Raw genomic sequence first — 26020 nt, 5'->3', positions numbered from 1 at the left:
CATACATGCACATACACACACACATAGCCCCCCTTAGACAAATACACACACACATCCCCCCCTTACACAAATACACACACACACAGCCCCCTTACACACATACATACACACACACACACAGCCCCCCTTACACACACACACAGCCCCCCTTACACATATACACACACACACAGCCCCCCTTACACAAATACACACACACACACAGCCCCCTTACACAAATACACACACACACACACAGCCTCCTTACACACATACACACACACACAGCCCCTCTTACCCCCCTTACACACACACACACACAGCCCCCTTACACACACAGCCCCCCTTACACAAATACACACACACACACAGCCCCCCTTACACACACACACACAGCCCCCCTTACACACACACACACACACACACACACACACACACACACACACACACACACACACACACACACACACACACACACACACACACACACACACAGCCCCCTTACACAAATACACACACACACAGCCCCCTTACACACACACACACACACACACACACACACACACAGCCCCCCTTACACACACACTCAGCCCCCCTTACACACACACACAGCCCCCCTTTCACATATACACACACACACACAGCCCCCCTTACACAAATGCACACACACAGCTCTCTTACACAAATACACACACACACACACACACAGCCCCCTTACACACATACACACACACAGCCCCCCTTACACACACACACAGCCCCCCTTACACAAACACACACACAGCCCCCCTTACACAAATTCACAAACACAGCCCCCCCTTACACACTCACACACGCACACAGCCCCCCTTACACAAATACATACACACACACAGCCCCCCCTTACATACATACACACACACACAGCCCCCCTTACACAAATACACAAACACAGCCCCCCCTTACACACACACAGCCCCCTTACACAAATACATACACACACACAGCCCCCCCCTTACACACATACACACACAGCCCCCCTTACACAAATACACACACACAGCCCCCCCTTACACACACACACACACACACACACACGCACACAGCCCCCCTTACACAAATACATACACACACACAGCCCCCCCCTTACACACATACACAGCCCCCCTTACACAAATACACACACACACACACACAAACACAAGTAATATACGCACACAGATACATACAGTATGATCCAGGAAGCACCTATCTTTCTGCAGGCAGCCTGTGTGAGCCCTCTGTCTCAGTCTTCCCTTTCATCTCAGGCACAGACAGGCAGGCACGCTGTCGTAATCTGGTGGTCTTCTTCCTTCACAGGACGGAACCACCACATGCATGAGGGGGCGGAGCAGTGAATGAAAGAAACACTGCCCGAAGTCTGCAGGACTTGATGTCCACTGTGTCCTAGTGCCCACCCCCTGCCCTGCTGCTGGTACACAGCTAGCTGAAGTTACAGTGACAGGTGCCCGCTTGTGTGTTAGTTACAGGAGCAGACGGCCCCTCCACCCGGGCCCCCGCACGTGATCCCATCTACCCGGGCCCCCCTGCAATTGAGGGGCTTGCAGGCCCTATTGTTACGCCCCTGCCTCCTTGCAAGGCCCACAAGCGCATCCTCCTCCTCCTCCTCAGAGCTGCTGATGATGACATCCCCAGGAGCTGGTGGCACCCAGTCTTTGTCTGTCACCCTGTCATCATCATCATCATCCAGCCCCTCCTGAAACATGTCCTGCTAGGATGATGACCCCCCAAACTCCTCTCCTGATGCATGGATGGGCTGCTTGACTGTCGCCACAGTCTTGCTGTCCAATCTCTCCTCCCCCAAAGTGCTCATCAGCATCTCCTCCTCAAAATCGCCAACAGCAGCAGACAATTGACTCATGATGCCTGGGGTCAAAAGACTGCTGAATGACAGATCGCCAACTGACGGTGAACTGGCCTCCTCCCCAGGCCCTGCTGGGCGGCTGCTGCGAACAGGGATGGTGGTGGTGGTGAGGGTGGAGGCCTCGGATGCAGAGCTGATGGCGGGCTGCTCATCCTCCGTCATCAGTTGCATTACAGTGGCTGCATCCTTTTCCTCAATGGGAAGTTTCCGACCCGGCTGGAGGAAAATAGGAGCAGGTACTACACGCTGCTGCTGCTGTGTCTCTGCAGCGTGAGTTGCAGATGCTCCTGCTGGGCGCCCAAGGCGTCCACGGCCAGTGGCTATAGGCGGAATGTTAGCGACTGACGCAGCTGCTGCTGCTGCGGAACTGTGCATGGTGGCGTGGCTTGCCACAATGATGCTCCCTCTCCTCCTGATTCCCTTGCTGCCCTTCCCCTTGCCCAAACCGCGCTGGCTGCCACTTCCAGACATCTTAGTTGTTTTGGGCGTAAACAAAAAAGTTTTTTAAAAGGGCGGGTGAAAAAGTGGGGTACTTTAATGGAGTGGGTTGGTGGGTGAGGTGACACTAATCACTAAGTGATTAGATCGCTAAGTGATTACTAGTACAGTACAAATACAAAATACAATAATCAGTAGTAATCAGATTCAGTAGAAGGAAATAGAGTGTGTGTACACTACAGACAGTGCACGCACACACACACGCAGGATCTAGCCTATGAACAGTGACTGAGTGTCCCTAGTACAGTAAGTACAACTAGAAAATACAATAATCAGATTCAGTACTAATCAGATGATTCAGTAGAAGGGAATACTGTGTACTGTGTACACTACAGACAGTGCACGCACACACACACGCAGGAGCTATGAACTGTGACAGTTAATGTCCTAGTACAGTATAACTACAAAATACAATAATCACTCAGTAGTAAAGGACAAGACAGGGTAGAATACACAGCAGAAACACTGGTATAGATGAGAAATAAACAGAGGACAGGAGGACAGCTGCCCACACAGGCAAGGCCCTGAGGCCTAATGCTGTAAGCTTGCCTGCAGCAGCAGCTGTCTCTATGTAACACACAAGCTACTAACTAAAATACAATCTCTATCTAGATAACAACAATATAGGTGTGTATAGGAGGTGTATGTGAGCAAAAACGCTAGGTGATTGACCACAATAGAGCACTTGCTAAGCCAAAGCACAAAGGAGCAGATCTCTCTCTGTACAAGTCTCAAGCAAGGACAGAAAAACCTAACATGGCGGCCGCTATTTATAGGGTAGGGGCTGGCCAGGGTCCCCCTCTGTGATTGGCTGCCATCAGAGGGCCTGGGAGCCCTCTGATTGGCTCTAAGGACATCAATCTGGGCTCTGACGCTATTCGAGCTCGGTATTCGAGCTCGAATAGCGCTGTTTGCTTGAATAGCGCGAATAGTGAGTGGGCTATTCGAGTTCACTCGAATAGCCCATTCGAATAGCTGCAGCTATTCGAGCTCGAATACCGAGCTCGAATAGCTGAAAAAGAGCTTGAATATTCGAGCTACTCGAATATTCGAGCTCTGCTGAGCATCCCTGATAGGGAGAGAAGAGGACACATGGAGACACGGGAGGACACATGGTGGACACAGGAAGACACAATAATTTTCGGAGAACGTCTACAAGATGCACCTGGAACATGGACATACCAGATTTAGTTTATTTTTTCCCTGTTTTTGCCCTCTAAACTAAGGGCCCTTTTCCACTACAGCGTTTGCGATTGCTTAATCGCAAAACCGCAAACCGCTAGTGATTTGTCAAATCGCTACAGTTTGCTTTTAGCATAGGAATCGCGGTAGGTCATTTCCACTACCGCGATTCGTTTTTGACCGGATCGCGATCGCGCGGCGGAGCGATTATTGCCGCGATTTTGCTATGCAGTGCATAGCATAGCAAAATCGCGGCCGCGAACGTCGGGGAATCGCCGGTAATTGCGATTCAGCAATCGCTAGCGTTCAGCGTGAACGCTAGCGATTGCTAGTGGAAAAGGGCCCTTAGGGGTGTCTTATATTCCAAAGTGGCATATATACCACAGAATATGGTAAGTATCAAATTCTTTATTGTTTACCCAAACTTCTGATGTTTTGAATTATTTTGAATGTACTATTTTGATGTAAATGTGCTCTCTCCCAGTGTCAGTGCCATAGCTGTGAATGTAAACATGCAATGTAATCTTCCTAACATCACTTGACCCACATGATGTGTATTATGTAACTATAATGTGCAGCTTCCCACCTTAAATTACACCCTCTCTGCCTGGCACTGCGGTACAGAAGGTGCTACTGTAAAATCAATTGGACAGAAATGTCATTATGCCTTTGCTAGGAATTATATATTATATTATGTCGTAGTGTAGTACAGCGCTCAACACCTCTCAGTAATTATTCAAGACAGCAAACAATAGACAATAGCACATATAACCAATATGGTATATACTAGGCAGCAACATATATGACTTATAAAGTCCAGCAAAACAATGTCCACTCCGTTGATGCCTTATCCAGATTGGAAAGAAGTTTAAAATCCGCTCACCAGATCCTGTTGCTGATTAGTTGTGATCAGCAAAAACAGCTCAGTATCAGAAGAGATCCTCCCGATCCTTAGCACTTCTTCCTAGTAACAGGCTCCAAACAAACAGAGAAATGCACATAGCATAATCCTGCTTCTTAATACTGACACTAGTGTTGGGCGAACAGTGTTCGCCACTGTTCGGGTTCAGCAGAACATCACCCTGTTCGGGTGATGTTCGAGTTCGGCCGAAAACCTGACGGTGCTCGGCCAAACCGTTCGGCCATATGGCCGAACTAAGAGCGCATGGCCGAACGTTCCCCGAACGTTCGGCTAGCGCTGTGATTGGCCGAACGGGTCACGTGGTTCGGACCCGAACGCGCTCTGATTGGCCGAACTGTCACGTGGTTCGGGTAAATAAATACCCGAACCACGTCATATCTCCGCCATTTGTCTGTGGGTTTAGCTTTGGGTAGGCAGGCAGGGTAGTTCGCGCTCCAGCCACGCTAGCCAGGGTCCCCCCCAGTCATTGTGTGTCACTGCTGGGAACAGTAGTACACCGCTCGCTCAGCCACACTATATAGCATTCTGTGTACTGTTCTGTGTCTGCTGGGAACAGTAGTACACCGCTCGTTCAGCCACACTATAAAGCATTCTGTGTACTGTTCTGTGTCTGCTGGGAACAGTAGTACACCGCTCGTTCAGCCACACTATATAGCATTCTGTGTACTGTTCTGTGTCTGCTGGGAACAGTAGTACACCGCTCGTTCAGCCACACTATATAGCATTCTGTGTACTGTTCTGTGTCTGCTGGGAACAGTGGTACACCGCTCGTTCAGCCACACTATATAGCATTCTGTGTACTGTTCTGTGTCTGCTGGGAACAGTGGTACACCGCTCGTTCAGCCACACTATATAGCATTCTGTGTACTGTTCTGTGTCTGCTGGGAACAGTGGTACACCGCACACCGCTCGTTCAGCCACACTATATAGCATTCTGTGTACTGTTCTGTGTCTGCTGGGAACAGTGGTACACCGCTCGTTCAGCCACACTATATAGCATTCTGTGTACTGTTCTGTGTCTGCTGGGAACAGTAGTACACCGCTCGTTCAGCCACACTATATAGCATTCTGTGTACTGTTCTGTGTCTGCTGGGAACAGTAGTACACCGCTCGTTCAGCCACACTATATAGCATTCTGTGTACTGTTCTGTGTCTGCTGGGAACAGTAGTACACCGCTCGTTCAGCCACACTATATAGCATTCTGTGTACTGTTCTGTGTCTGCTGGGAACAGTAGTACACCGCTCGTTCAGCCACACTATATAGCATTCTGTGTACTGTTCTGTGTCTGCTGGGAACAGTAGTACACCGCTCGTTCAGCCACACTATATAGCATTCTGTGTACTGTTCTGTGTCTGCTGGGAACAGTAGTACACCGCTCGTTCAGCCACACTATATAGCATTCTGTGTACTGTTCTGTGTCTGCTGGGAACAGTGGTACACCGCTCGTTCAGCCACACTATATAGCATTCTGTGTACTGTTCTGTGTCTGCTGGGAATAGTGGTACACCGCTCGTTCAGCCACACTATATAGCATTCTGTGTACTGTTCTGTGTCTGCTGGGAATAGTGGTACACCGCTCGTTCGCCACTGTATAGCATTGTGCTCTGTGTCGCTGCTGGGAATAGTGGTACACCGCTCACCCGTCACTGTATAGCATTGTGCTCTGTGTCACTGCTGGGAATAGTGGTACACCGCTCACCCGTCACTGTATAGCATTGTGCTCTGTGTCGCTGCTGGGAATAGTGGTACACCGCTCACCCGTCACTGTATAGCATTGTGCTCTGTGTCGCTGCTGGGAATAGTGGTACTGTATAGCATTTCTGTACTGCCACTGTACTGCTGCCAGTCAGCGTGTACTGTAAGGATAAGTGAAATGAGGAAGAAATCCGGTGAAAGAGGGAGGGGCAAGGGAAGAGGTGTTTCCCCTGACGGTTCACGTACAGGCCACAGGGGAGCACCCAAGAAAACCCACTCAATACCGCCCATGTTGTCCAGGACAACAACCCTCACAAATCCAAAAGAACAGGACCAGATAATTACTTGGATGACCTCTCAAGCGTCCAGCAGTGGGTTAAGCAGCACCAGCACATCACGCACGAGGTCCGAGTCCTCAGCCAGTTACAAGGAGCCAGTGGGCACAAAGCTGACACAACCGGCAGCGACACCACGCACACAACTGCCAGATAACCAGTCCGATGAATTACCTCAGGACACAATGGGGTATTCGCAGGAGCTATTCCCAGCCCAACAAACTTCCACCTTTCAAAGGTCAATGGAGGAACAGCCAGAAATGTTGTGCCTGGATTCACAACCGTTAACTGTGGGAAATGCACCGCGCACTGAAATACAAGGCGAGTCCGAAGAGGACTCGGAAACCCAAATCCCAGAGCAATTTGGGCAGGAGGGGTTGCAATTGCAGGAGGTCGGCCGACAAGATCTGGAAGACGACGTTGGAGTGTGCTGCGCAGAGGTTGTTGTGGGGAGCTCTACTCCACGGCGGTGGCCCACAATGACATATGACGAGTTTGAGGAAATGGAAGAGGAGGGTATGGACAATGTGGACAGAGACCCAGATTTTGTTTGTGAACGAGAACATCGCCGTCGTAGCAGCAGCACAGATGAGTCTGTTGAAGAACACACTGCTGCACGAGTTCGCCTTGTGCCACAAGGTAGGCGGCGCGCAATTTCAGGCACCACAAGCGTGGAAGTTCAAGTGAGAGGCAAAAGAGGAGCAAACAGAAATCGCCAGCAAGGAGGCAGGTGCTCCAAAGTCTGGGCTTTCTTTGAAGACTGCACTGAGGATGTTACCATGGCGATTTGCAAGGTGTGCAAGACCCGCCTGAGCAGGGGGAAAAATATTAACAACCTCTCCACCACCAGCATGAGCCGTCACATGCTATCCAAACATCCCACTCTTTGGGCAAACGCGTCAGGACAGGGTACCAGAAACAACACTGCCTCCCTTGGGTTCACCAGACCCGCCTCAGCAGCAGCAGTAGCCCAGCCATTGCGTGGTTCACAACATTCACAAACATCAGACGACGCTGACACTGTCACTTTCCGGAGTAGTGCTCTTGAGGTCTCCCAGTGTTCATCAAACACAACAACCAACAGCCCTTCCGTGTGCAGCGCTACGGTTCAGTTGTCTGTGTCGGAGATGTTTGAGCGCAAGAGGAAATTGCCAGCAAATGACCCCCGGGCCGTGGCAGTAACAGCCAGCATAGCCAAGCTTCTGGCCTGCGAAATGCTGCCATATCGATTGGTGGAGACAAACAGCTTCAAGGGCATGATGTCAGTGGCCATCCCACGTTACGTGGTTCCCAGCCGCTACCACTTTGCACGCTCTGCAGTGCCTGAGTTGCATGAGCACGTGGTCAGCAAAATAACCCGAAGCTTGAAGAATGCCGTTGCCTGCAAGGTTCACCTCACCACTGACACCTGGACGAGTGCGTTCGGCCAGGGTCGATACATCTCCCTTACCGCGCACTGGGTGAACCTTGTGGAGCCTGGCAGCGATTCCTCACCTGCTACGGCACGGGTGTTGCCCACGCCACAAACAGCTGCACCGCCGTCCCTCCCACTGGATAACAGCAGCACCTACCTCTCTGACTCCTTCTCCTCCAACGCATCTCAAAGCTGTACCTCATCCGGAAACGCTAACCCAGCAGCAGTAGGATCGTGGAAGCAGTGCAGCACAGCTGTTGGCATGCGTCAGCAAGCGTTGCTGAAGCTAATCTGCCTTGGGGATAAGCAGCACACAGGGGAGGAAATTTGGAGGGGAATAAAGGAACAGACGGATTTGTGGCTGGCACCGCTGGACCTGAAACCGGGCATGGTTGTGTGTGATAATGGGAGTAATCTCATTCGCGCTTTAAGGTTGGCTAAGCTGACACACATCCCTTGCCTGGCGCACGTGATGAACCTAGTAGTTCAGCGGTTCCTGAGGACATACCCAGGCGTGCCCGATCTGCTGTTGAAGGTGCGTCGAGTGTCCAAACATTGTAGAAATTCCAGTACTGCTTCGGGGGCACTCGCCAAGATGCAGGAGCGCTTCAATCTCCCCCACCATCGCTTGCTGTGTGATGTCCCTACGCGCTGGAATTCTACGCTGCACATGCTAGCCCGCTTTTGCGAGCAGAAGAGTGCAGTGGTCCAGTACATGACGGCGCAGTACCGAGGCGCATCCGGCCAGCTGCCAAGCTTCTGTGGATCCGATTGGGCCAACATGTTGGACCTCTGCCAAGTCCTCCAAAATTTTGAGCAATCCACGTTGCTTGTGAGCAGTGACAACTCTTCAGTCAGCATTACCATACCACTGCTGTGTTTACTGAAGAGGTCGATGTTAAAAATCAAGGAAACAGCTGTCATGATGCAACTGGGGGAATCTGAAGGAGAAAACGATCAGCGTGATGGTACCAACATCAGGCCATCCGCCTCAGGGAACGCTGGCCCCAGCAGCTATGACGAAGAAGAGGAGGAGGAACAGCTGGAGTTGGAGCAGGAATTTCATGCCACCACTGACGAGGGCCAGAGCGGTGCACGTTGGACTTCCACAATTCAACGCGAATGGTCAGCAGAAGCAGACCAGGAGGAAGGTGACGACTATGATGCATCACAACAACTATCACAACGCTCACAAGAGGATGATGAGGATTCTGGTAGGACTCTGGCACACATGGCTCAATTCATGCTAGACTGCATTGAACGTGACCCACGCATTGTGCGCATTCTGGACAACACCAATTACTGGGTTTATACCCTTCTGGATCCACGGTACAAACACAATGTTCCAAAACTGCTTGAAGAAAGAGTCAGACAGGTCAAAATGGAAGAATACCAGCAGGCCCTTGTGGAGACTTTAGAGAGGAGATTGACATCCTCCCCCTCCTCTAGCCAGTTGTACGCAGACAGACTGACTTCCGCAAACCCAGGACGACCAGGAGGGCAGCAAACAACGCAAGCCGCAGCTAGTACCCAAAAGGGAATGGTATCGGCAGTGTCCTTGGAGTGGGAAAATTTTCTGACACCCATGCAGCCGCAGCCCACTGAACAGCAAGCGTGCAGATCCACCTCCAACACCGATCGCCTGGAGAAGATGGTCAAGGACTACATGTCAGATGGCGTAGCTGTGTCGAACCATCCATCTGCACCCTTCAACTATTGGGTATCGAAGCTAGACACCTGGCACGAACTGGCAATGTACGCAATAGAGGTGCTGGCTTGCCCGGCAGCCAGCGTTATGTCGGAACGCTGTTTCAGTGCTGCCGGAGGCATCGTCACAGATCGGCGTATCCGCCTCTCTACAGAAAATGCAGACCGTCTGACTCAAATTAAAATGAATCAATCCTGGATTGGAAATGACTACGCAACACTCCAGGACCCCAACCAAGTAACATGACCAATGAACATCTGGGATGGTGTTGCGTTTCCGGGCCCTGTTTATTGAACCTCTCATCTGTATTACATTTATGACTGCATGGCGGCAAAAAGCATTGCTGCTATATCCGCACGCTTTTTGTCCACATGCAAGGCCTGGGTTGTTGTGTCTCACAAAGCGTGGCCTTCTCCTCCTGCGCCTGCTCCTGTTCCATCACGTCTGCTGCTGCTGGGTTAGCGTTGCCGCGTGGTCCCTGTTTATTGAACCACTTATCTTTATTACATTTATGACTGCATGGCGGTACAAAGCATGCTATCCGCACGCTTCTTGCCCTCATGCAAGGCCTGGGTTGTTGTGTCTCACAAAGCGTGGCCTTCTCCTCCTGCGCCTGCTCCTGTTCCATCACGTCTGCTGCTGCTGGGTTAGCGTTGCCGCGTGGTCCCTGTTTATTGAACCACTTATCTTTATTACATTTATGACTGCATGGCGGTACAAAGCATGCTATCCGCACGCTTCTTGCCCTCATGCAAGGCCGGGGTTGTTGTGTCTCACAAAGCGTGGCCTTCTTCTCCTCCTGCGCCACCCTCCTCCTGTTCCATCACGTGTGCTGCTGCTGGGTTAGCGTTACCGGTCCCTTTTCCTGGAACCTCTTATATGTATTACATTTATGACTGCATGCCGACAAAAAACATGTTACCTGTGCAAAGAAAACAGACATTTCCCGCATTTAAAAGACAGTTTTCCCTTTGAAACTTTAAAATCGATTTTCTCAAAAACTATAAGCTCTTTTTGCTAATTTTTTTTTCCTCTTGTACCCACTCCCAAGGTGCACATACCCTGTAAATTTGGGGTATGTAGCATGTAAGGAGGCTTTACAAACCACAAAAGTTCGGGTCCCCATTGACTTCCATTATGTTCGGAGTTCGGGTCGAACACCCGAACATCGCGGCCATGTTCGGCCTGTTCGGCCCGAACCCGAACATCTAGATGTTCGCCCAACACTAACTGACACTTCTTCCATCCACCAGTGAAACAACCAGCGTGCTCACACTGTGTAACCCTCTCTTTAGTGTGCAGATATAAAGCTTACATGCTCACCAGATGTTAGCTAAAGGGGGAAGAGGTGACCAGAGCAGATAAAATACGTTAAAAACAAATAAAATGAAAAAAGTGAGATGGCTTATCTCAATGAAGACAAATTCTCATATTAATAGAATTTTATTGCACTGGCAACGCGTTTCGCGAGTGCATGCCCACTTCCTCAGGCCAAATAGCAGTGCCTAATAGTGCTTGTAGCCACAAATAAGGCGCCTCTTTTTTTTCTGTGTATCTGGATGGTCTGAAAGTCCTCTGGAAATGAACGGACAAAAAGTAGGGATAATAAAAATTGCACCTTGCAGAAAGAAAACACAGAGACAACAGGAGCCCAAATGGTGCAGTATGTCACAGTACCAGAAGTATGTAAAATATGCGAATGTATTATACTCACAAAGGTGGGTTGCAGAAGGGCAACCGACCACTAGAAGCAGGTGGAGATGTATAACCCCGACTCCACTCGGGTGACCAGACGGAGCTGGTGATGGTCGCACTCTTGATAAAAAGCAAACCTCAAATGACCTAAATTGGTCAAAGAGGGTTGATCCCCCTCCAAAAGGACGGTGAAGGCACACGGTAAAGGGGGAAGAGGCGCCAAGAGCAGATAAAATATGTTAAAAACAAATAAAATGAAAAAAGTGAGGTGGCTTACCTCAATGAAGACAAATTCAAGTATTAATAGAATTTTATTGCACTGGCAACGCGTTTTGCGGGTGCATACCCACTTCCTCAGGCCAAATAGCAGTGCCTAATAGTGCTTGTAGCCACAAATAAGGCGCCTCTCCAGATGTATTTGCTGACCGTGCAACAGACCAGCTTCATACACTTAATGTCTCTGTAGTCTTCTGCCTTATTCACCTATTTGCAATGCAATTCCCTTACAAACCCAAAGTACAGGCAACCATAGCGTGATACCGTTTAATGAATAGAAGATTTATACAATAGTGCACTCACATGTAGTAAAAGATAATGCGCATATAAAAACTCATAGGACGTCCTCACCACCGCTGCTCCGGGATCAGCTTCTCCAACACCGCGCGTAAGGCTCCGCCCTACCGGTTACGTCATAAATGACTCATCAGGGGCTTGCCTACTGCGCTCTGTGGGGAAAATATATATTATATATTATATATATTATATTGTATTAACTGTGTCCAATTGATTTTACAGGAGCACCTTCTGTACCAGGCAGAGAGGGTGTAAGTTAAAGTAAGAAGATACAGCATATATACAATATAAGGTTTTTGTTGCCCCATGTAGCAAACAATATATGGCCCTTCTCCACCCTACTAGTCAGAGGCCCTTCTCCTTTAATAATAGGCAGCCAAAGGTGCCCCCTCCCCAATAAATATCCCTTCAGTATAGGTAGGTAGTCAAAATTGCACCCCCAGCAAAGACAGTAACCTCCAGTATAGTTAGACAAGGTGTCTCCCCAGTTTATATAGCCACTCCCAGTATAGGTAGCCCAAGGTGTCCTTCCACCCATCCCCCACATAGGGCATTGGTGTCAGTGGGTAAGTGGGTGTATCTATCTTTTTGAAATCTCCCTATCACCAACACTCACAGACCTGCAGATCAGCCACAATACTAAGAGAGCAGCACAAAGTATGAGGTCTGTGTATGAATGATGGGGAGGCAGCAGCAGCCATACAAGTAACAGACAGGGAAGCTCTGGCAGGTGGCAGCACGAGAGGCCCCTGTTGTGGGTGTGGCCAAGCAATGCTCCTGTACCTCCCCACCCAGATACCAAACAGGGCAGCCTTGGCAGCATGGGAGGCCTCTGCTGTGGCATACATGACGTTTCACCACCGCCAAGTATTTACGGAGCACCATGCTGCTGCACAAATTCCAGGCTGTGGTAATTACTATTCCTCCTCTGAGCCATAGCAACTCAGAGGGAGAAGTAATTTGGGATGTGGTGAGTGCCAGATCCCTGTATTACCCTTGCATAATAACATTATGTCTATGGTGGTGAACAGGTTAGGTGCAGCGTGGGGCAGTGCGGGCACCAAATTGACCTTCTTCACCTGCTGTGGGTGAGCACTTGCTTGATTCTCCTGGGCCAAGCAGCACGCCTGTACCACCACACCCAGATATACCAGTGAAAAAACAGAAAACTGGAGCTATCACAATTATTCAATCAAAACAATGTACAGGAAGACTGGCACAAGGGTTTGGGCCGCTCTCCCTTCCTCAGATGCTCAGTCTTCTGTCCCAAAACATTTTTGTATGCTCTGTTGATTGAATATATGGGATAAACCAGTTTGGTAAGCCCTGTTTTGGTGTATTAATTGCTTTGGCAATCAGTCTAAAGGCCCTCTTCATAGAATAACAATGCAAGCAATATTTCCAGCAAAGCAAAATACTAAAGAAATTTCAGGTTTTATTGAATTAAACTTAAAACACATTAACACATCAATCAATGAACAGATAAAATCACATGCATGCAGACTATTGTAACTCCCCCCACCATTAGTCACAAAGACGAAAATAAATCAACTTTAAAATGACATAATTTTCTTAAACCACACACCTCTGTACACATATAGAAATCATAGATAATCATAGTAAGGGAAGGGAGACACCGAGAGCCCGATATGGTGTAGTATGTACTGGTAATGAGATGAAGGTGATTAATTGATAGGAGTAATACTCACAAGTCTGGGTCACCTTTCAGGCAACCACTGTATAGGCAGGCGGGGAGATTAGACCTGTCCCCGCTCAGGATTAAGAAGTCGCTCTCTGTAGATCAGGAAAAAAAGGGGGGCAACACCCCTCCACCCAGGGGTGGATACAATGTAATCAGCAGTGTAACAGAGGCGCCAAAAGTATAAAAACAAATAAAATGTTTAAAAGTAGGGAGGCAATAGGTGGACTTACCTCCCTAGTGCAGACACAGGAAAAAGTCGAGTTTTCGACAAAATAACGTTTAATTTACAAACTCCAATATTTTGCAACGCGTTTCGTGGGTTCAACCCACTTCATCAGGCTATAAAAGGAGCAATCAAAGTGAACTGTAGACAGAAGAAATAAAGCCGCTAAGTGTCTCATTCTATTCGGACCCAATAAGGGTAGTGAGCTTGTTGCTTATAAATCAATAAACATGTATATCTATGTACAATCATAATAAGATCTCTTTCAGTATAAAGGTTACAACAAAGACTAACATAATATAAGTATTGACAAATGTACAGTTCAAAACAAGTGAAACAAAGTGGTAACGGATTACCCTATGGATTATGATGTTAATTAGTGACCAGATTTATAGTAGTGGGTACAATCATTAGTGAAGAGTACAATTCTAGAGTGAAGGTAGGTAAATAAATGTCAGCCTAATGCTGTGTGCAGTCAAAGGGAAACATGACTTCAATGGTAAGAACGCTATGTAGAATAAACAAAAAGGAGATTCAAAGTCTTACCTGTGAGCAGCCTCAGCAAGCTTAGCGCCTCTGTGCCTTGCTGCTGTCTCACTGTTGGAGATATAGTGGGGCTAATTGAATAATCAGGGCTAGTTAGCCCTAGTTGGTAACAGGTGGGAGCGCTCTGATTAGTGGATAGCGCCTGTGGGCGTCGCGTCTTTGTGACGTCATTCGCCTGCGCCGCTTTGGACTAATGTACAGGCTACTCGTAACAGTGTGGGCGGATGCGTGTGCGTCATTGCTCATTTACGCATGCGCAGTGGGTAACGGAGAGGGGCAGTGTAAATGGGACGAGTGTGCGTCCTCGCCCGCTCGCGCATGCGCGGTGGGATGCGGAGAGGGCGCTGCCGCCATATTGGTTAGGGGAAACAATGCGGCGGCGCCGTTGTATTATCAGGTAAAACTTTTCAATACAGTATATAGGGTTGAGGGCAAAGGAGGTTTATGAGAGGAGTTATGGGGAAGCAAATAATTCCACGTGGGGGATATAGATGCACATGAAAGTGGATAGTTGTTAGAGGGAACGTTTTTATGGTGTCTGTGGTGCAACATAAATTTAGCAGTTTTTTATAAAATAAAAAACGAATAGGGAATGGTAATAATTAATAAGGCACATTAGTTTAAGTGTTCTCTTAATGTATTAGGGGAACGGGGAGCTCCCCGTGGGTACCATAGTTGTGCATTTATGCAATTTTACCTGAGACATCAAAAAACATAAAAACATAAGTTATAAAACAGATATAAAACATAACATATATATAAAAAAATAACATAGAAGCCTTATGAGGAAACAGTATTAAAAATGATGTTAAAACATAACATTTGGAGTAAATATGCGCTATCTTGTCATAAAAGTACATTCTAAGATCTAATAAAAATACAAATACACATAATGAAACAAGATAAAAGAGAGGACCAATAAAATCGGATCGGATTATATGAATTGTTAATATATTTTCTCCAGCTGCTCGTTAAGGCCTGCTGGAGTGAGAGTTTTTAAAATTTGGATCCAGTACATTTCTTGTTTTTTTAAAAATTCAAAGGTATCCTGGCGTGCGTTAGGGATTTGTTCAATTAGTGTGATGTTGAAAAGGGCCGGATCGCTGTGATGGTGCATGGCGAAGTGTCGTGACACACTGTGCAGTGGATACTTTTTCAGAATGTTTCTTTTGTGCTGTCCGACCCTGGCCCGTACCATTTGTGTGGTGCGGCCTACGTATTGTAGCTGGCAGGGGCAGGAGATAACATAAATTACATTTCGGGATGTACAGTTGATGTGGTTCTTGATGGAGTATGTTGTGTTGGTAATATGGGATTTGTAGTGGTCCGTTGTACAGATGAATTGACATGCCTGACATTTTCTGTTTAGGCAAGGGAAAGAGCCTGGTTGTTGTGGGGTTCTTGTGTCAGAGTCTAACGTTACAGTGGTATTAACACGACTGGGGGCTAATATGCTTTTTAGGTTCGGGGCTCTTCTGAATGTTATAGATGGAGTTTTTGGCAGGAGAGGTAGTAGGTATGGATCTTGACGTAGGATTTCCCACCTGGTATTGAGGACCTGTCTGATTTGTGTATGTTGTGAACTATACTTCGTTATAAATCTCGGTGTACTGTCTAGGGATGTGGTGGCATTGGTTTTGGGTCTAGAAGAAGAGTGGGTAGCTTTTAGTCTGGCATTTTTGATGAGTTTACCTGGGTATTTTCTGGTTCTGAATTTGTCTGTCAGGATTTGGGATTGAGCTTTGTAGACATTTGGGTCGGAGCAATTATCGTGTATTCTTTTGTACTGGCTATACGGTGTGTTTTTTATCCATGGTTTGTGATGGAAGCTGTCGAAGTGTATGAAGTTATTGGCGTCTACTGGTTTGAAGAAAGTTTTTGTTTTGATTGAGTTGGATTCTATGTAAATGGTAAGGTCTAGGAAGTCTATGGAAGTGGGGTGTTGGTTATAGGTGAATTGAAGACCTGCAGTGTTGGTATTGAGGAACTGAATGAATTGGGGGATTAATATAGGATCTCCTTTCCATATGAGAAATAGATCGTCTATATATCTTTTGTATAGTATTATGTTTTCATGAAATGGGTTATTAGGACTCATTTTGAGTAGTTCGATGTAGCCTACTGCGAGATTTGCGTACGATGGTGCAAAGGAACTGCCCATGGCTGTCCCGCTGGTTTGTTGGTAAACTGTGTCGTTAAAGGTGAAAATGTTATGAACCAGAATAAACTCTGCACATTGTCGGATGAAATGTTGTTGATTTAAAGGCATATTGGGATGAGAGGAGAGAAAATATTCAAGTGCTGCAAGACCGAAGGTATGTGGGATGTTAGTGTAGAGTGAAGTGATATCACATGTAAGCCAACAGTAGTCTTGTTGCCAAGTGATGTTTTTGAGTAACTGTATGAGTTGTTGGGAGTCTTTCAGATATGATGGGAGCATTTGGACTAGTGGCTGTAAATGCTGGTCGACAAACCGGGAAAGGTTGCTGGTTATGGAATCTATTCCAGAAATAATGGGTCTTCCGGGTGGTTTTGACAGACTTTTATGAATTTTCGGGAGATAGTAGAAAAAAGGGGTTCTGGGATGGTGGTTTAATATAAAATTCCTTTCATTTTTAGAAACTATATTGTTAGAGAAGGCTGTATTGATTAATGATTTTAGTGTAAGGTTATATTCTGTAGTAGGATCGTGGCTAAGTTTTTTATAGTGTCTTTGGTCACCCAATAACCTTTCTGCTTCTTCCATGTAATCTTTTTTGTTTAATATAACTATCCCCCCTCCCTTATCAGCAGGTTTAATTACAAGTTCTGGGTTCCTTTTGAGGGTATTGAGTGCTGTTCGTTCTTGTTTGGTTAGGTTGTGGTGGATAGGTGGATGAGCTAATTGTATTTTCTGCAGATCTTCTAGTACTAGTGAGTAGAATGTTTCAATGAATCCTCCTTTGGATGCTACGGGATAGAATCGGGACCTCCCCTTGAGGTGGGTGGTGATATATCTCTCTACGGCTATTGTGTCGGGTTGTACTAAAACTGTGGGTAGACTGTCATTGGTTGTGGTGATTAGGGAAGAACTGGGTTCGGCGTGCAGGACATTTGTATTTTTCTTAATAGCAAAATGGCGTTTTAAGGTCAGTTTACGAATGTAGGTATTTAAATCTGCAAATAGTTCAAACATGTTAGAGGAGGAGGTGGGACAGTAAGACAAGCCCTTTTCAAGTATAGAGGTTTCATGTGTTTTAAGCACGTATTGGGATAGATTAAAGATGCATTTTTTGGGGGGTGGTGAAGTGGTTGGGATTAGGGAGGAGTGTTGGTGGTTCTGTTTCTTTTTTCTAGTACCTTTTCCTCTGTTTCCTCTTTTTCTAGTTCTGAAAGGGGCCTCTTGGACTGCTTTTTGGGCTGAAAGAATGAGTGGTGGCTTTTTGGGCTGGGTAACGGTGTAGTGAGAGTGTTCTTGGAGAGGCTGGAGGGGAGTTCTAAAAAAGACATTATCAGTGTGTCGTTAGGTTTTTCATTTTGGGTTATTGAAATGTTTGATTCATCCTGTGTGGGTTTAAAAAAGTTTTTTATTGAAGTTTGTTGAGTCTTAAAAATGATGGGTGGTGATGGAGAGGAGAAAGCTGTGGTGGAGCTAGATGGGGAGTTCAGGTGTATAGAGAAGTCTGGAGATTGAAGTTCGGAGTCACAGACGCTAATCTGTGAAGATCCGGGTGTGGATGGTATTGTATCGCCTTTGTTGATGATTGTGGGATTGGTGACTGGAACTCCTTTTGTGATAAGTAGTACTGTTGGAGTTGTTTTGTCAATGTTATTGGGGGGGGCTGGTGTGCTGGTGACCGGGGTTGAAATGTTATGCTTGTCTCCAAAGTTGGTTTTGTTGGGTGTTGTGTCTCTAGGATTATCATTATGGTCTTTTTTGGGGGGTCTTGGAGGTTTTTGTGCCGGGGGAGGGCCGGACAGCACATTTGTACTCTTAGAATTGGGTGAGCTCGGTGAAGGAGTGTGATCGAGGGGTGTTTCCTTGGGTGTGGTTTTGTGATTAGTTTCTAAGGTGTCCATATCTTGTATAGTGGATATGTGTCCTATGGGAAGAGGGGTGATGGCTGTGGGGGTTGGAGTGGTCCAATTGAGGGTGGGGTGGAAAGGTGGTGGCGGATAAGGTGGATATTTGAAGGGGGGTGGAAATTTTAAACTCATAAGCGGTATAGGTCCGAGTGGTGGTGTATTATGGGGACCGTGTGGTGGCGGTGCAGGGTATTGGCCGGCTGGCGGGGGTTTGGGTTTTCGTTCCCTTTCGCGATGTTCTGCATAGGCCAGCCGGTCCCTATTCAATTTTTTCAATTTGGCATCGACAATGTCGCGTTCAAATTTTTTTATACGGTTTTTGAGGCCGGACATAAGTGATGGGTATTGTGGGTTGTGCGAATGCTGTGCCAGATACTCTTTGCATTCCGTGATGGTAGGTTGTAAATCCTCAATTATACTGGTGCGTTTGGTGATGATCCTTTGCATCATCCCCTCACTACATGATTCTAGGTAAATATACCAATCATTTGTGAAAATGAGGTCTTTTGGAAAGGCTGTGAGGGTTTTTACCCTTATGCCATCAGGGGAGATTTTTTCTTCTATATAAGTTTGTTGCATGTTAATATCTGCAATATTGAAAAATTCTTCTTTCAAAGTTGTCTCCAGTTTCTGAAAGGTGGGTTTGAGGTCCACGGTGGGGTTGTTTTGTGTGGAGGTCTCCGTAATGGGAGTGGGATCGACGGGTATTGTGGAGATGGGTTTGAACTGGAGTAGGAGGTTGGCACGGTGTATAGCTCTGTCCTCAATGAAATCCATTCTGGGATGTAGGGCTGCTATCGGCGTCAGGATGCCTATTCTGATAAGAACTGGCCAAGCGAACTTGTAAAACAGTAAGGGAAGGGAGACACCGAGAGCCCGATATGGTGTAGTATGTACTGGTAATGAGATGAAGGTGATTAATTGATAGGAGTAATACTCACAAGTCTGGGTCACCTTTCAGGCAACCACTGTATAGCACTCAATACCCTCAAAAGGAACCCAGAACTTGTAATTAAACCTGCTGATAAGGGAGGGGGGATAGTTATATTAAACAAAAAAGATTACATGGAAGAAGCAGAAAGGTTATTGGGTGACCAAAGACACTATAAAAAACTTAGCCACGATCCTACTACAGAATATAACCTTACACTAAAATCATTAATCAATACAGCCTTCTCTAACAATATAGTTTCTAAAAATGAAAGGAATTTTATATTAAACCACCATCCCAGAACCCCTATTTTCTACTATCTCCCGAAAATTCATAAAAGTCTGTCAAAACCACCCGGAAGACCCATTATTTCTGGAATAGATTCCATAACCAGCAACCTTTCCCGGTTTGTCGACCAGCATTTACAGCCACTAGTCCAAATGCTCCCATCATATCTGAAAGACTCCCAACAACTCATACAGTTACTCAAAAACATCACTTGGCAACAAGACTACTGTTGGCTTACATGTGATATCACTTCACTCTACACTAACATCCCACATACCTTCGGTCTTGCAGCACTTGAATATTTTCTCTCCTCTCATCCCAATATGCCTTTAAATCAACAACATTTCATCCGACAATGTGCAGAGTTTATTCTGGTTCATAGCATTTTCACCTTTAACGACACAGTTTACCAACAAACCAGCGGGACAGCCATGGGCAGTTCCTTTGCACCATCGTACGCAAATCTCGCAGTAGGCTACATCGAACTACTCAAAATGAGTCCTAATAACCCATTTCATGAAAACATAATACTATACAAAAGATATATAGACGATCTATTTCTCATATGGAAAGGAGATCCTATATTAATCCCCCAATTCATTCAGTTCCTCAATACCAACACTGCAGGTCTTCAATTCACCTATAACCAACACCCCACTTCCATAGACTTCCTAGACCTTACCATTTACATAGAATCCAACTCAATCAAAACAAAAACTTTCTTCAAACCAGTAGACGCCAATAACTTCATACACTTCGACAGCTTCCATCACAAACCATGGATAAAAAACACACCGTATAGCCAGTACAAAAGAATACACGATAATTGCTCCGACCCAAATGTCTACAAAGCTCAATCCCAAATCCTGACAGACAAATTCAGAACCAGAAAATACCCAGGTAAACTCATCAAAAATGCCAGACTAAAAGCTACCCACTCTTCTTCTAGACCCAAAACCAATGCCACCACATCCCTAGACAGTACCCCGAGATTTATAACGAAGTATAGTTCACAACATACACAAATCAGACAGGTCCTCAATACCAGGTGGGAAATCCTACGTCAAGATCCATACCTACTACCTCTCCTGCCAAAAACTCCATCTATAACATTCAGAAGAGCCCCGAACCTAAAAAGCATATTAGCCCCCAGTCGTGTTAATACCACTGTAACGTTAGACTCTGACACAAGAACCCCACAACAACCAGGCTCTTTCCCTTGCCTAAACAGAAAATGTCAGGCATGTCAATTCATCTGTACAACGGACCACTACAAATCCCATATTACCAACACAACATACTCCATCAAGAACCACATCAACTGTACATCCCGAAATGTAATTTATGTTATCTCCTGCCCCTGCCAGCTACAATACGTAGGCCGCACCACACAAATGGTACGGGCCAGGGTCGGACAGCACAAAAGAAACATTCTGAAAAAGTATCCACTGCACAGTGTGTCACGACACTTCGCCATGCACCATCACAGCGATCCGGCCCTTTTCAACATCACACTAATTGAACAAATCCCTAACGCACGCCAGGATACCTTTGAATTTTTAAAAAAACAAGAAATGTACTGGATCCAAATTTTAAAAACTCTCACTCCAGCAGGCCTTAACGAGCAGCTGGAGAAAATATATTAACAATTCATATAATCCGATCCGATTTTATTGGTCCTCTCTTTTATCTTGTTTCATTATGTGTATTTGTATTTTTATTAGATCTTAGAATGTACTTTTATGACAAGATAGCGCATATTTACTCCAAATGTTATGTTTTAACATCATTTTTAATACTGTTTCCTCATAAGGCTTCTATGTTATTTTTTTATATATATGTTATGTTTTATATCTGTTTTATAACTTATGTTTTTATGTTTTTTGATGTCTCAGGTAAAATTGCATAAATGCACAACTATGGTACCCACGGGGAGCTCCCCGTTCCCCTAATACATTAAGAGAACACTTAAACTAATGTGCCTTATTAATTATTACCATTCCCTATTCGTTTTTTATTTTATAAAAAACTGCTAAATTTATGTTGCACCACAGACACCATAAAAACGTTCCCTCTAACAACTATCCACTTTCATGTGCATCTATATCCCCCACGTGGAATTATTTGCTTCCCCATAACTCCTCTCATAAACCTCCTTTGCCCTCAACCCTATATACTGTATTGAAAAGTTTTACCTGATAATACAACGGCGCCGCCGCATTGTTTCCCCTAACCAATATGGCGGCAGCGCCCTCTCCGCATCCCACCGCGCATGCGCGAGCGGGCGAGGACGCACACTCGTCCCATTTACACTGCCCCTCTCCGTTACCCACTGCGCATGCGTAAATGAGCAATGACGCACACGCATCCGCCCACACTGTTACGAGTAGCCTGTACATTAGTCCAAAGCGGCGCAGGCGAATGATGTCACAAAGACGCGACGCCCACAGGCGCTATCCACTAATCAGAGCGCTCCCACCTGTTACCAACTAGGGCTAACTAGCCCTGATTATTCAATTAGCCCCACTATATCTCCAACAGTGAGACAGCAGCAAGGCACAGAGGCGCTAAGCTTGCTGAGGCTGCTCACAGGTAAGACTTTGAATCTCCTTTTTGTTTATTCTACATAGCGTTCTTACCATTGAAGTCATGTTTCCCTTTGACTGCACACAGCATTAGGCTGACATTTATTTACCTACCTTCACTCTAGAATTGTACTCTTCACTAATGATTGTACCCACTACTATAAATCTGGTCACTAATTAACATCATAATCCATAGGGTAATCCGTTACCACTTTGTTTCACTTGTTTTGAACTGTACATTTGTCAATACTTATATTATGTTAGTCTTTGTTGTAACCTTTATACTGAAAGAGATCTGATTATGATTGTACATAGATATACATGTTTATTGATTTATAAGCAACAAGCTCACTACCCTTATTGGGTCCGAATAGAATGAGACACTTAGCGGCTTTATTTCTTCTGTCTACAGTTCACTTTGATTGCTCCTTTTATAGCCTGATGAAGTGGGTTGAACCCACGAAACGCGTTGCAAAATATTGGAGTTTGTAAATTAAACGTTATTTTGTCGAAAACTCGACTTTTTCCTGTGTCTGCACTAGGGAGGTAAGTCCACCTATTGCCTCCCTACTTTTAAACATTTTATTTGTTTTTATACTTTTGGCGCCTCTGTTACACTGCTGATTTCATAGATAATCATGTCCAATGAATGCAAAGTGACCAATTGTAAGATACATTTTCAGATGATAAATTTAACCTTCTGGGCAGAATGCCTGACTCTGTGCAGGGCAAGAAAAATGGGCTGAAAGTGGTATACCCGATGCAGTGCCAGGCATACCGTCCAGGAGCCCTCCTCTGCCCTCATTTGTCCTCCTCTGCCCAACCCCATTTACCCTCCACCTTCCTCTCGTGTGCCCTCTTGTATACTATGAGAAGCAGCAACATGGCTCACCCAATCAACAGCTCCAGCTGCAATCACAGACCTCTCCTTTCCTTCACTGCACCTCTAGTGCCGGCTTTACAGCAGATTGCAGCTGAAGCTGTTGATTAGGTGAGCCATGCTGCTGCTTTGCATAGAACACCTTGGGGGGGGGAGTGGAAGGACAAATGGTGAGTAGCAGAGGATAAACAGGGGGGCAGAGGAGGACACACAGGGCAGAGAAGGACACATGGGAGATAGAAGGGGACACACTGGAGACAGAAGGGGACAGAAGGTGTTATAAAAAAAATTGGATCACTTTATGCACAGAAATGCACCGGAAGCTGAATGCCAGGAAGGTTAAAGGACCACTATCACAAAAAAAAAAAAAATACTTATTAGAAGTACAATAGCTGTCGCTAACAATAGGTAATATAAATCTGACAGACCTGACAAGTTTTGAACTATTTCATCTCCTCATGTGGATTCTCACTATCTCTTTTATTCTTTACAAAAGCATTCGCTGTAGGAGATACGCAAAGATGCTGACCAGCCTCCCTACCTGAGCACCTGCCATCCAGTTAGTGCTTTTTAAAAATATATGATTCCCCTATGAGGAGATGGATCCTTTATCAGATCTGTTAGATTTTTACAAACTACTGCAAGTAACAGTGGCAGGAAAAAAAATTTCTAAACGTATTTTACACTTTGAAAAATGCACATATTATAAATATGCATACACATGGATTTCATTTTTTGTACAGTAAATAAAACACTGATTAGATGGATATCCTTATAGAATTACTGTCTATTGCGCAAAAATGTAAAAGTATATTTAGAAATCAGTTAGGTTTTAGTGTACTAGCTGATCAAAGTTCACCTCATCTGCAGTTCTTGGTAATAAATCACCAAAAAACATTTACTTTCTGTGTATACTGTACATGGTCTCTGACGCTATATAAGCTTCTGAAATGTATATTTAAAAGAAACTTTTATAATTAAAAGTCATAATCCTGTGTTATTACAGCAAATATGTTCATTGAAATTAGTTTACAGACTCACATCCACTCGCTCATGTATCTTCTGATGTCTCCTCAGAGATGACTGGCGTGAGAAACTTTTGCCACATTCTGAGCAACTAAATGGCTTTTCTCCTGTGTGACTTCTCTGATGCCGAGTAAGAAGTCCCTTCAGTGTGAAGCATTTGTCACATTCTGTACATTTAAATGGTTTTTCTCCTGTGTGAATTCTCTGATGCTGAGTAAGATTTGCCTCCTGTGTGAAGCATTTGTCACATTCCGCGCATTTATATGGTTTCTCTCCTGTGTGAATCCGGATATGAATGTTGAAGTTTTTTTGACTTCTGAAGGACTTTTCACATTCAGAGCAAGAAAACGGGTTCTCTCCAGTGTGACTCCTCCGGTGAGCTATGAGGGTTGATTCACTGGTAAAACATTTCTGGCATTCTGAGCAGGAAAATGGCTTCTCTCCTGTATGAATCTTCTGGTGTTGTATAAGGCCTGATATGTGAGTGAAAGATTTGTCACATTCTGAGCACAAATAATTCCTCTCTTCTGTATGAATCCTCTGGTGAGCTATGAGGCTTGATTTCTCAGTAAAGCATTTCTGACATTCAGAGCAGGAAAAAGGTTTCTCTCCAGTATGAATCCTCTGATGTTTTTTCAAGTTTGATTTCAAATTAAAACATTTCTCACACTCAGGACAAGAAAATGGCTTCTCCCCGGTGTGACTCCTCTGGTGTCTAATAAGCTCTGATGGATGAGTGAAGCTTTTCTCACACTCTGAGCAGTGAAGCGGCTTGTCTCCTCTGTGGCTCATCATGGGCTGCTGGAGATCCACTTTGTTTTCAGATATTTTCAGAGTAGAGCAGGAATTCAGCATTTTATCGCCACCTGCAATTAAATAATTATATGTTATTTTTACACTATTATGAGAAGTTCTGACAGTATAGTAAGTTATTTATATATATATATATATATATATATATATATATATATATATATATATATATATATATATATATATATATATATATATATATATATATATATGATACATTCTATAGAATGCCTGACCATTTTAGGCAAAGTACGAAACGTCTGTTTTTGTTATGTACTTTGTCTCTCTCCTCTCCTGTTATGTCTGCAGCTCTCTTTCTCTTCCTTACTTTAGTTTTTCAGTGGTGCTCTCTTGTCTGTGCCTCTGCTTTGCTTTGTCAGCCTCACCAATGGCTGGTCTCTTCTTTAGTCTCTGCCTCTATTTTCTCACAAAAATCATGCTTATTTCTTGCTGCAGTAGAGCATTGTATCATGACTCTAAATTTATTTTTTGCTGCATCATGGCTTTTCAGGCCCCTCCCCCTCACTAGCCTTGAGGCAGAGAACACACTTGACTGTTTTCGTGCGCGTTTTCTGCACAGAAAAACTGAGAACTCATGTTAATCAATGGGCTAGTTCACACTTAATATGTTGTTCGCGCGCAGAAAAAAAAACTGACATTCTGCATGATGACTCCGCACATTTTGTCAGTTTTCTCTATCAATTACATCAGCTGCTATGAAAAAACGTGCATGTTTTCCTGCATAGAAACAAACTTGGTGTGCAGAAAAAGTATGCAGAAAAACGTGCGCAGAAAACTGAAAGACAAGTGTGTTCCGTGCCTCAACTGCCAAAACCCAACTGCCAATTTCCCCTGCACATGTCCAACTTTTCTCTCCTCTTTCCAGCTCATGGGCTCCCCCTGGCAGCACCTAAAGGCTCCTTCACAGCAGCAATTTCCACAAACAGTAAATATCAGCATGCATGCACCCATCATCACTAACCTCACTGACAGCATAGATATGCAGCTGTTACAGTCAAAGTGTGAAAAAAGCAGGCATTCTATACAGAACCGGG

General features: G+C 45.3%; 1 pseudogene; it reads right to left on the bottom strand.

Moving 5' to 3' along the window:
• The window catches only part of LOC137562112 (zinc finger protein 850-like), a 226278-nt pseudogene that overhangs the window by 85153 nt on the left and 115105 nt on the right, over nucleotides 1–26020 (bottom strand).

The sequence above is a fragment of the Hyperolius riggenbachi genome, chromosome 3 (assembly GCF_040937935.1).
Source record: "Hyperolius riggenbachi isolate aHypRig1 chromosome 3, aHypRig1.pri, whole genome shotgun sequence".
NCBI classification, from domain to species: Eukaryota; Metazoa; Chordata; class Amphibia; order Anura; family Hyperoliidae; genus Hyperolius; species Hyperolius riggenbachi.
This window is presented reverse-complemented; position numbering and strand designations above follow the sequence as displayed.